Raw genomic sequence first — 13,466 nt, 5'->3', positions numbered from 1 at the left:
TTACAACCAACAGCAGTTTGAAAATGAGTTTCTCTCCCCAAAGTGTGCGTTTTGCATTTTTGTTCAATTAAAATAAAGATACCACCTTTAGAAATGGTTTCATGCTTGCAAACCCCTTTCCTCGGGGGCTATGATGAATCAAACTCCCTATGATAATAATCTAGTAAAACCAATCCCGACCGTTACAAACTAGACCAAAGTCAGCATGACATTTCATGCTGAGGGCATCAATTTTAGCATATGACCTACTATGGGAATGAATGCAAATATGTAGCCTAGTATTTCACCTCCTGCTCTGAGCTACCAGGCTTAATTCCTGCATGAATAACCTTAGTCCTAGACTCACTTTTGATACATTAACGACAGGTCAGGCAGCGGCATGCGGCTATTATGCAATGCAAAATCTGTACTTGCATGCATCTGCCATTGAATATAAATATAATCTGTGCCATCTGTACCACGGGCTGCTTATTGAGTCAGCCGACCTGCGTTGCTTTACAAATTAAGACCGTGGTGATGCTTTCACTTACATTTCAGTAGAGACACTGATAACGCCTTCATTTTCTTTCACATGACACTGACCAGCAGACCTCCTGTCAGACCATTGCTAAAAATATACAACATATTTAGCAATTACACGTGTAGGCCGAGGCTGTTTGGATGCAGGCGATCGGCCGAAGCGCGTTACATAACAGGACGCTCCAAGTAGACTACAGGCGAAGTCGACAGCTCTCCATGTTTCACATGAAGCCTTTCCAAACCACAACACACACATGGAGACAGACACTGTAGCAATACGACTGGATAGACTAAAGTCAGCATGGAGTATGTGTGCTGCCGAGGGAAAATAAAGTGCAGCTCGAGTCTACACACATCGACGCCTTTGCCAACTTATCAGGAGCAAAACATTCCGTCAGACAACTTCAGCCTTGGCAGTGGATCTCAGCTGATATCGAATGGATGTGCGGTCCAGCTCGCAGGACTAGTGTGCGAAGGGGGGTCTAGATAAGGCTACACACTGGGCCTGTCTCCCTCAATAGAAACGTGTACGTCATTATGTTTAGACTCCAAACAGGTCACTGGACGAGAGGGGAAAGGGGGGAAATGCTGTGGGCCAATGTGCCAACTGTAAAAAGAAAAAAAGCCGATGTGCCTCAGAATCGTGGCTTCACGTGAAATATATATATTTTTTTAAATCAATAATTGCCTGTGCCTGCTTTTGGACCCATGCTTTAATAGGCTATGTAGCTGAAGGTCCTGCAGAACAGTTAGGCTCCTCTACGCCGCCGTCGCAACCATCACAGCAAAACACTATAGTAGGACTACAAGTCAGCTGTCGCGTGTTTTTCCGACTGCCGTATCCTCTTAGTGCATTTCAGTTTAACCGGCCTGCAACGCATTAACATTTTTCAGAGCAGTTGCCCAACACTGCCGCGGGAAATCTTAATAGGGGCAGTGTAGCCTACTTACCGTTGGACATCCTTGTTACAGGAGGAAAGTGTAACGCCGCAGTGGAGATCCTGTTTTTAGCCCCGCGTTCAGCCTTCACGTGGTCGCCGTCACACGCTGTCGGATGCGCGTCTGTCCGTTCAGAGGGACGCAGGGGACAACTGCGAAATTGGCCGGACAACCTCTGGCTCTTCCCAGCCAGAGCTACAGTACATTCCCCCGTCTCTCTCTCTCTCTCTCTCTCTCGACACACACACACACACACACACACACACACACACACACACACACACACACACACACACACACACACACACACACACACACACACACACACACACACACCCTCGCGCAAGCTGCATTCCCATCCGTGAACATAGGAGTCCCCCTAGAGGTGGCACCAGTCCAGTGTGTGTCTCCGCACGCCTGTCCCCTACTCTGCTGCAATGTTACCCCCTCCTCCCGACGTTCACATCAGCCCACGCGATGTCATCCGATATATATTATAAACAAATCACAAAACAACACACACAGATAAGAAACACAGGCTTTTCTATTTTTATCCGCCAGGAAACACTAGCCTATGGAAGTCAAGCAGTGTGAAACATCATAAGTAAGACGGCGTCATAGCACCACCTAGTGTGTGTTTGTAATCACTGCAAAGGCTTCCCAAAGTTGTACTGAAACTATGCTCTACATTGTTTTTATTAAGTGTTTCTGTTCATTTGAAAATTAATAGTAAATCAACGGGAAAAACAGTGCCGGGTTTAAAGGCAGCAAAACAAGCCAGTGAGCAGCCTATTACACCATTAACTTTAATCTGTAAACCAGTAGGCTCACTGTTGTTGACACAGAAGGATCTGTTGACTCTATACACCCTTTAAAACAACCACACACCCTGGATAATCCAACTGGGAACATTAAACATTAAAGCACACTCAGTTGTTACACTATACGCTGCATAACAATCAGCTTTATAATATAATATAGAGTTAGCCTAGAACGTTCTTTGCCATAGTATTTGCAGCAGTCTACAGTATGGTCATATAGGCTACTACACTTTATACTACTATAACAACCTAATTATGATATTCCCTTAGTGGGAAATTCAACGGTCACTACGTACTAGAGCCAAATAAATACACATGGAATTTACACTAAAAGCAATACAAATAAAAATAATGCACTTGAGGAATTGAATTGGGCTACAATGTGTGAACAGAAGTGTTAGCTGCTGAAAATACAGTTGTTGCACTTGAAGTACTTACAGTATTGTATATGCCCTGAGAAGGATTAGTACTGTGAGTTATTGAGATAAAGCAAATTTAAATATGCGTGAATAAATAATGTGAATATTATTTTGCCAACCTTGTTTGTCCAGCAGGAGGCGCCATTGGTCATCAACCATCTCACCCAATCGGTAGCAGAAAGCACAATTACTATAACTTCGATAGAGAGAGGTTTGTGTGTGTGTGTGTGTGTGTGTGTGTGTGTGTGTGTGTGTGTGTGTGTGTGTGTGTGTGTGTGTGTGTGTGTGTGTGTGTGTGTGTGTGTGTGTGTGTGTGTGTGTGTGTGTGTGTGTGTGTGTGTGTGTGTGTGTGTGTGTGTGTGTCGTGTCTGCACTTTCTCACCATATATCTTATATGAGCATAACGTGCTGATTGATTTGCAACACTACAATACGTTTATTTTTTCTTCGTCCTCATGGGCTGTGTGGTCTCTGTGTCCCGTATTCAGGCAGTTTAATTCAGTGAATGTAGCCCTTTACTCTAAAATGTCTCATGTCAAATTATGTGTGTTGCTTCACTTGGATGCTCCAGCTTCACTGATGTACTGTATGTTGAAACTACTGATGTATGTTAAAAATATATTTTCACATTTGTCAGCTGAAGTGGGAAAGTTTATCCGTAACACCTGTGTGCTAGAGCATTATTTTGTTATGACAGATGTCAACTGTGTTTGTGCTTCTCCTAGATGAAGCTGTTTATCACCAGCTTCAGTCTGATTTATCTGTACCTACTGTGGCCCTGTGTGTGTGTGTGTGTGTGTGTGTGTGTGTGTGTGTGTGTGTGTGTGTGTGTGTGTGTGTGTGTGTGTGTGTGTGTGTGTGTGTGTGTGTGTGTGTCAGTGTTAATTTCGTAGACTAAGACTATGACGAAAAATATTCGTCTACGAACCTTTTTCACGGACGTAAACTAAATAAAAACTAAATAAAAAGGCAGATGAGATGACGAAGACTGAGACTAATTTAACTGACACTATAGTCTACGAATAGGAACTAGACGAAACTGTTAGGGCGGGACGAATGGAGAAGAGATCCAATCAGAACTACTCTTTCTGTGGGACAAGTTGGGAAGAAATCCAATCAGTGCAAAGCAGCGAATGCAACCCTGTTTCGGTGAAAATCGACGGGAGACCGCGCAGGTGTGAGCGGGTGGAGTGAGCCGTTGTGCTGAAAAACTCTGCGGTATGATGGACAAAAATGATAGTCAGGGATATCCTGCCCGTTAACGATGTCTAGGGGAACGGCTAAGTTCCGCGATCTGTTTGTAGTAGGCTCTGTCTCGAGTTTGAATACACAGAGCCATGTGAAACTGCCGCCTCCATCCGTTAGTTTCTGTTTTTAAGTTACAATCAACTCCGATGCATGGACAGCGTTCAATTAAAACCTCTAATTGTATTATCTAAAAGGCTTTGATGCAAAAGAAGTCCGAACACACAACGGCAGCAGTGTTGCTTAAAGGAAGGCGCAGTTGCTCAAATGTATCAGCACCTCAACTGCGTGCTGCTGCTGCTGCCCAGGGGCGGCCTTAACAATCTCGGGGCCCCTTTCAAGACCTAGTGTGGGGCCCCCCACTTTTTTAAAATATTTTCTTAATTTTCTTTTTTTTAATAAATAATGCTTGTGCATGCTCCCCGCAAAAAGAAAAACGATTGTGCAATCCAGTTGGTTCATAGACAGATCATGAGATAATGGACCCCCGGGCAAAGGCTCTTAAAGCCCCCCTCCCCCCTATCCAGTCAGGTACACTGATTTTATGTGAGATTATTACTAATGAAATAGAATACATGTTTTGTATTACAACCATTAAATCTGTGTATGTATTGCATATTCAAAACTTAATACCATTCAATGAAGAAAAAAACACTTAGTCGACGAAGTCCGCTGCAGATTTAGTCAAACTAAAATCTGCTTATATTTAGTAGACTAAGACTAGACTAAGACTAAAAGATTTTAGATGACTAGAATAGGACAAAGACTAAATGGTGTGATATTCAAAAGACTAAGACTAAATCAGAATTTGCTGCCAAAATTAACACTGGTGTGTGTGTGTGTGTGTGTGTGTGTGTGTGTGTGTCCCTCGTCTATTTGACATTGACATTATGAGCTACCTGACTGGAGCGGTATACCTGTATCTATATATCTATAGATTTGGCTATGCAAATGGAAGTAAATGGAAGGCGTTTACAGGATGAGAGGGGGCCAAAGTGCTGGATCATTGAAAACTGAGACGACCCACATCCAATCTCATCCCTGCCTGGATATCTACAGCCAGCAAAACACAAGACATCTCCTTCCTTTAAAACACAGCCTCCCAACCAGACAAACCTTTTGAAAGTTCACAAGTGCAGCAAAAGGAAATATTTGACCCTCTTAGATTCTCATGATTATGTAATAATATACTATGTATGTAGCAATGTGGAACACATACTTCATTTTCTTCTGGATGTGTAATTAATGACATTTTAACAGGAGATAAAATAAAAGATATAGAATGTCATTAATTTATTGCTCAGCAAATAAATCCTGCTGAACATTGAGCTCGAGGGTCCACATTCTCGCTCGAGGACATATTGAGCCTCATTCTGAGGAAGAAAAAACCCTACAGTTAAATCCAACGATAAGTAGACGTGTTTTCGCTAATGCCAAATCACAGATGATCTTCACATATTGAAATGCACAAAAATAGAAATCCGGAGAGAAAAAAGAAAAAGAAAAAAAGGTGCAGAATTTCTCGGGGACTGGGGCTGTGTGAAAAGTGCAGGTCTTGCATAATTTATAAAGAAAGCTGTAATCTATCCATCTGTGTGTCCATTCGTATGGCTTTGTGTAGGCCTACAGTCATTGATCATGCCTTGAACCTACTAACTGGGGATTTACAGCGCAAGTCCAAATGAGACTGAGCAGTAGCCGAGCCGTTTTTTTTTTTTTTTTTTTTTTTACTCTGGTGTTGAGAAAATGTTTGGACGAGGCACGGTGCTCTGCCTGTAGCTAATTGACGTTTTTTTTTTTACTGTAACAACGGTGGCTTCTCTTTCCCCCTCCCCTACCTAAGTTTGGTGCTAAGGTGACCGAGATCCCGGTTAGCTGCGGATGTCCCTAACCAATTCAAGCGTCTTCCTGATCAACGAGGTGGGTCATGTTCAGTTTTCCTCCTCTTTGGGATTCCTTCGGCGAGATATAGACCGATCCTCTATCGTAGTGAAGCTGCCTGCGTCGTGTGAGCCGCTTTATTGCGGTACCGTCCTTCAGGTATCATCAACAAGCAGCCAAGGTAGACACAGGTCCATGTTGGGATGCCGATGATTAAATTAGACAGTCTGACCTCACTGGGAAATCTTTCACTTCGGAGAATTGGAGTCTCGGCGTGTGCAATGGCTCTGTCATTCTGCCAGCAGAAATGTAGGGAAAATGAGCTCGGACCAGGGGGTATGGGGACATTTTTTAAAAATATGTTCATGATTAACGTCTGGACCAAAATAAATATATAAAAATTGGTCAGCTGAAGCAACAGATGAAACAATCTCCCAGCACCATGGGTCGTCTTCTCACTCTCGCCCCTTATCAGTTATTATTAGTCTTAATTAAATTTGCTCAAGGACAGGCGACTGTAATTGCATTTAGACTATAATACTCATCCTGCACACGCAGTCAAGAGTGTCTTTTAAACATATTTGATCGAGAAAAACATTCTCATTCCATTATTTCTGATAGCCTACAAACGAGACGAATCAATCCCTTGTCATCACAAGTCTCCTATTAGGCAACTTAAAGTCGCCTACACGTAAGAAGAAATTATACTTATATTCTGCTCGTCTGCTTATGAGGTTTATGGCCTTTTTATAGTCTTACTGCAACATACTTCTTTAGTTGGCTTCACACTGATAAGCAGGAAAACATTATATTGACAAAGAAAGAGTTTTAATGCCACTGTCAGATAAGGTGAGTGGATATGATATCGGAATAAACTAAATATTAGTAGGGACATTTTAGAGTGGGAGTTCCCTCTGTAAAAATGTGTGCACTGCCAATTGATGATGTAACAGTTGTAATTATATTGCAATATGCCTGCACATGGTCTAATCATATTCATCTACAATACATCAATCAGTATCTTAACCCTGATAGCTTTACAAATGTTAAGCTGGTGAATAGAGTACGCACATTTCTATACCACGACCTAGGAAAATGTAATAAAATAAAAAAGAGCCACATCTTTTTTTAGTATTCAGGTTGTTTCGTCTTTGTTGCTACAATGGCTGATGTTTTGGCAGTCTTTAGCTCATACATCCTGACTTATTTTGTAACCCAAATGTTTCAATGACACTCTTTCCTGGAAAATTGATTTATGGAAGATAAACAGAACACACATTTCTGGTATGTGATAGACAGACAGACAGACAGACAGACAGACAGACAGACAGACAGTGATAGATAGATAGATAGATAGATAGATAGATAGATAGATAGATAGATAGATAGATAGATAGATAGATAGATAGATAGATAGATAGATAGATATACATTTATTATTGAAATAATCATTGATCCATGACACCTGGAGTCCATCTGCATCGCTTTGAGCTTGTTTCTCACCCAGAGAGTCTGGACTGTGTTCAAGGTGTTTGGAAAAGTCAAAACATATGAGGTTGACTTTCATGCCAGTCAGTTACACCTGGGAAAAGGTCCTCTTTGATAGATCTAAGATGATAAGAGCAGGGTCACGGGGCAGTTGTTATTTGTTATTGAATTAATCCAATTTAAGCTTTTGCAGGGTTCAACATAACTTTTTTTTCCTACTGGCCCGCCGGGCCAGTGGATCCGTGTTTTACTTGCCCCTTGTATATTTTCACTGGCCCTGCACACACTTTTTTTTCTTCATAATTTAGTGTCAATAATTTTAATACCTGTATTAGAAAAATAACCATATCTAAAGGGAATATCTATACTGTAACAGTATAGATGTTCCCTTTAGATTTGGTTATTTTTCTTTTAGTTAATTATATGAAATGTTGATATTGCTCATAGGCCTACACATAATATAAAATCAGGCAAACATATTGAATTTGAAGCCTACAACTTAAAGTATGTTGAAAGAGTGGGCCAGTATTTTAAAGTCCAGTAGTTTGATGATTGTTTTTATTCTTGAATTTGGGCAGTTTAATGAATAGGCTGCAGAAGTCATGTTCCAACATTAAAAAAAAATAAGAGATGAAGGTCTGATCATTCTTTGTGGTGTGGTAGGCTGTTTTTATTACTTTCTCTATATGCATTAGGGATGTGAATGTGTCGACCGAATGACCGGTTTTCCACTTGCGCTCAAGTTGACTTTAAAAATAGAATAGAAATCCGAAAATCAGTGGGTTATGCCGTTTTTTTAAATGGGAGATTTCACCGTGTACGAGTTCACGTCTGGTCGTGAGCGCGCTGCTGTGAGTGTCACTTATCCATGAAGTGTCAGCTTCACATAAGAGTCCGGCGTGGGACTATTTTTTCAAACTATTGATAAAAAACAATGCAGTGCAAAATATGCAGCATAAGTTTAACGCTCGTCTAAGACTATGATTTTACTGGCCCCGGGCCATCGGGCTATACGTTATGTCGAACCCTGTTTTGGCATACGAACAATAACTCAGAGATTGGAATTCGGAGCATCATGTAGCTATTTAATTTGTCTTACTGGCAATAGTGTGGAGAATGATTGTTTGTTGTTGATACAGTGCGATTTAACAGTGTTGAGTGTTGAACACTGACAGGTGCAAATCTTTGCATTTTACGTCAACACCATCATCATTTCACTCTTCTTTTAATACAGCTTAAAGTGGCCACAAGGAACTGTCAGTTTGTGTTCATTCTAGCGGCCCCTTTGGACAAAAGCGGTAGTGTTTTTACGACGCCAGCTGCTCCTGAGTGAGTGTACCCCGACAAAGGCATTAAGTTAAACTATATGAAAAAAAAAGTTCTTTGCAGTGAGGGTCTGGTCTGCTGTTATATGTTATTTATGATCATCAGAGGACAAATATGTAACAGTTCCTCATACTAAATGTTTTTTATTGCAGACTTATGTCTTTTATTTTGAGGAAATCAGTAAGGTACACTGTGTGTGTGTGTGTGTGTGTGTGTGTGTGTGTGTGTGTGTGTGTGTGTGTGTGTGTGTGTGTGTGTGTGTGTGTGTGTGTGTGCGTGTGTGTGTGTGCGTGCGTGCGTGCGTGTGAGCTGATTAGTGACACTCTCCCCTGCACTTCACTGGCATCCCAAGAGTCTGTTTACCTCCTCCATCCTCTCGGTGTGCGCACTTCAAACAGGATCAGGCCTGTGTTGGAACAGAAGCTGTATACCTGCACGTCTGAACCCATCAACTACTGTACAAACCTCATGAAAGGATTTGGCAGAAACCAGGTGTCATCTCCCTCCACTCAAAAATCAAAACGCAGCATCCCTGGTGCCTTAAAATAGCCCCTCATCCATAATGCACCAGCCGCAGCTCAGCCCACAGAGGCGCTTCATACGGGACAGACTCACAGACATTTGCACTCAATGCTTGGGTGCAGTTCCTAAAGCTTCTCTCTCTCTCTCTCTCCTTCTTCTGCCTGTCTCCAACTCAGCGCAATGCACCGTGGAGTTTAACTTTCAAACCTTCATTCATTCATGTTTTATTCACATCTTCTGCTCATGCAGAATCCGAAATGGATGCCACCTCCATCTCTCCTTTTTCCCCTCCCTTGTCTGCCTCACTGTTCCTGCAACTGGAAAGAATCATGAATCTCAAGTTTGCTGGAGATTTTTTTTTATCACCCATGGTAATTTTGTTATGATGTCAGATGAGATTAATCTGTCTTTCGATGCACTGTATGTATCTTTGTCGAGACAAATGAACGCATGACGCAGATGCACCCTTCTTCTCTTGACATGCTTGGTTGGTTTGTATAGATTGAAAACAAAAACCTCCCACATCCACGTCTTCACTTGTGTGAGTAGCTGAGCATGTGTCAGAGTACAGCCAGCCATGACATTTACAGTACACACTCAGTGAACACAGGGCTGCACTGGGGACTCCTCCACATGTCGAACAGTGACAACTCACATGGCTCCCATATCCCCTTACCACCACAACACTTTCTCCTGTCTCTAAACTTTTGGCTTTTGACATGTTGAAATCCACAGTGGCTGAAAAAACTATGTGATGGGACTGTAGAAATGGCCGATTTTCACCCTTGGGATTTGTGTTCGTGTGTGTTACAAAACATGGTTGTCGATACCCCCGTCCACTTACTTGTGTGTGTATACATGTTCTGCGACTTGATATGTTTGTTCCAATAGAGGGAACTCAAACACTTTTTTGGGATGAATGGAAGGCCAATTGGGATCCAGGCCTTCTACCACTATCAGCGCATGACCTCACAAATGCTCCTGTGGCTGAATGGGAGCCAATCAGGACAGCCAGGTTGCAAAATCTTGCAGAAAACCTTTTGAAATGCTGGAGGCAGCGTATTGATGGTTTTGGAATTAGAATTTGCAGCAGAGATTTGATGCAAGATAATTACGACTATCAACAATCACACATGGGTGTATTATTCAGGTGTCCACATACTTTTGTCTTTTTAGTGTACGTGAGGTTCACAAGAAGAGACTAGAATGATGATGATACTTCATGACTCATTTAAAAAAAAAATTAAACCTTTTGTCCGATTTTAGATTAAGATGACAGTGGCAAGAGATTTCATGAACCTGAACATTGCTGTAAGATACATTCCCATCCAACATAACAGCACATCTGTGGTGACAGAGGCTGCGATACAGAGTCCCATTGGACGGGCGAGGTAGAGAAGAAGGGATGATAGGAGAGCGGCGGGGAAGGTGGGAAGGATGATATGCAGAGCAGAGAGAGCCTTGGTGACGTAGCTGAGGCTTGTGTACTGAGAGTGGTGGAGAATAAGAGAGGAGGGGTGTGTAGAGAAAGAGAGAGGCATAGGCTGCCTACTAGCACGCCACAGTACACTTCAGTGTTACCCAAGAGAGAGAGCACACCATGACTGACTAGCAGAGAGAACGTGCAAAGTGACGGGGAGTGTGCTCTCCCACCTCTAACTGAGTAAGTACGCCGCTATCTCTTTTGTATCGAATCTCTGCTGCGAATTGCATTGATAGCCTCAATAACCCGGGGAACAGATCAGTACGTGCTTCTTGAATATCAGCTGATTTGGTGGTGATAAAAGATGTACGTTTACTTTGTGGAAGCTGGAAAAACCTTTCAACTCTGCACCTGTCACTTTGAGTGAAAGTTTGAGGAATTGAGTTGATGTATGCGGCGGTCAATGTTGGGCACGGCTGGATTTTCACCTGCTTTTGAGCGTTTTTGAGCAAAATTTGATGTGTGTCCAAACTCCTCACCCTCAGTGCTGACATTTTCTGTGGGAATTCAGTATGAGTTGCACTAAAGCAGAAAATGGCATTTAGTGCAGTTGTGTGACAGAGGAGCAGTGGTGGGAAGCTGTGGGCATACTTGCAGGCGTTCATGCTTTCACTGTTGGTGGGGGGAAGGAGTGCATTTGGGACTGCTAGGCTTCCTGTGTGGGGTCAATTAAATACTGCATGAGACAGAGCTCTAAAAGCCTGTCCAGTGAGTAGCGAAGTGCTTTGTGTGTGTGTGTGTGTGTGTGTGTGTGTGTGTGTGTGTGTGTGTGTGTGTGTGTGTGTGTGTGTGTGTGTGTGTGTGTGTGTGTGTGTGTGTGTGTGTGTCTGTGTGTGTGTGTGTGTGTGTGTGTGTGTTAGCGCACATCAGTGTGTAATGGCTTGATTAAATTTGATGAACCAGCAGTGTTAAGAGGGCCTAAGATTCCAGTTTAGCTTCTAGTTGAGTTCCTGTTCATAAAGTCTGCCATTGTTTTATGATTCCTTTTTTACTCATTACAGATGAAAACAAATTCAGAATGTAAGGAAATCTGCTCTCTTATCTTTCCATATGACATCTGTGTGTTTTGCTGGTCTTATCTAAGACACCCCGTCCCCTTTATTCTTCTATTTAAAACATCTCCAATTGAATCATGGCTGTAACATGCACAGCTTGTACGCACAAATATGTGGTCGTCAGAAAATGTTTAAGTCTCAAACTTGAAAGAAAACACCCTATTTCTTCCTAAAGCTGGAATGTGTGAATATGTAGGGCACCATTACATATTGATAAGCCTGACATTCCCTCTGTTAGCTCAGCCCACCAGTTAAGACGCACCAATTAGGCCTGACTCAAACCTAGAGCCTGAATCAGGTCAGCCTCCAACAAACACATCTGACTTAATGAAGGATGCAGCAGCACTGTGCCATTCTGTGCTGCACCATAGGTACACATTCTATGTGGGTTAGCTCCAGCCTCTCTGCACTTTGAAGCAGTTTGGTGAAGTCAGGTTGAGGGATCCCAGGGGGAGATGAAAGCCTAAGTATGCACAGCATAGCCGGCGAGGCCGAGTCGACAGCGCAGATGAAAGATAGAGATTCTTGGCCAAGCTCGCTGCTTCCTGCCCCTTGTCCTCGTGTACACTGTACACCAGCTTCACTGTCGACCCACCCCGTGATGATTCACGTCACTACATTGTCCTTGCTGCATCTCTAGCATTTCTCTTTGCAGTTGGAGGCAAGATGTTCCCCTATTGTTAAACCGCCATGCAGACTTCTGTTACTGTGAGGGCTTGGTGAGTCTTTGGTGAGAAAGCAGTTGTGTAGCGCATTTTTAAATGACTTGGAAGTGCTTATTTATAGTCTGCCAAGGGCTCATTACAGGCAGGGAGAAAGTATCCTGGGGCAACATTAGAGCAGGAGGAGGGTGGAGCTGCTCGGGACAGGATGGAGTATCAATATGGATAGCTCTCCTATTGATCCACTCTGCCCTGCTCTGGTTGCACTGTCAGAAGAGCTTCTCTCTCTGGCTCTTGATGATCCACCTCTGGCTGTAATGCTGCCTCAGCTTCCCACTGTACACAGATTGCAAGGTGCCTCCTCACAAGTCAAAAGGTTGCAAACATAGGCTGGTGATGGTAAAGCTCATGTGCTTGAATCTCCGGATTTGAAGGGGAAAAATCGGGAACTCTGTCCCCTCAAAGTGCCAATTTCGCAAGCCACAGAGTTCTAAGTTGGTGCAGAGCTTCTTGGTTGCTTACGTCACAAGAGTGCAGTTGCACTTGTCGGCTCTGCGGTGCTCAGCAAAAAAAAATAATAATGTGTCTGTAGCAGTGCCAGCAAGTATCAAAAAGTGTGAGGTGTTAAAGGTTGGCATTGCATGTCATAATCGTAGTTGTGATTGATTAAACTGTATCAGATATTTACTGGTTTAAAACATATTTGCCAATTTCATACTGTATTTAATTGAATCATTTCATTTCTGTCAGCATTAGTTAAGAATAACCAAGCCTTGATGAGAATAATCATGTGTTGAAAAATTATATCAGGTTCAAACTGTACCTGCGTAATATCGTCCACATCAACATTGAACCTTCAGATCTTCCTGGTTGTGTAATAGCTTCTGTCTTGTTTATGAAGGCCTGTATGAACTTTGCTAAAAAAAGAATCAGGAAATGAAATACTCCTGCATCACATTACCAGGAGGATTGAACAACACTACAAGTAATATTATCGTGTCGGAAAGAAGGAGAGAGGAAAGATGAAAAGCTGTAGACTGAACAGAGACGAGCCTCTGTGGCTGTCGGTTCTTGTTGTCCATGTAGGCACTTAGTTCTCCTTCAGA

At 42.6% G+C, this 13,466-nt stretch overlaps 1 protein-coding gene across 2 annotated transcripts in view; it reads right to left on the bottom strand.

Annotated features, from left to right (window-relative positions):
- LOC307252644 (adenylate cyclase type 6-like) overlaps positions 1-1,597 on the bottom strand; it is a 36,687-nt gene extending 35,090 nt beyond the window's left edge. For both annotated transcript variants that reach the window (XM_080030371.1, XM_080030372.1), the window contains exon 1: positions 1,471-1,597. The gene's annotated coding sequence lies outside the window, so the exon portion shown is untranslated. The remainder of the gene's footprint in view (positions 1-1,470) is intronic.
- Between the last annotated feature and the right edge of the window lie 11,869 nt (positions 1,598-13,466).

This window comes from Ammodytes marinus (assembly GCF_949987685.1).
Source record: "Ammodytes marinus genome assembly, chromosome: 7".
NCBI classification, from domain to species: domain Eukaryota; kingdom Metazoa; phylum Chordata; class Actinopteri; order Uranoscopiformes; family Ammodytidae; genus Ammodytes; species Ammodytes marinus.
The sequence above is the reverse complement of the archived record's forward strand: the minus strand, read 5'-3'. Positions and strand labels throughout refer to the sequence as shown.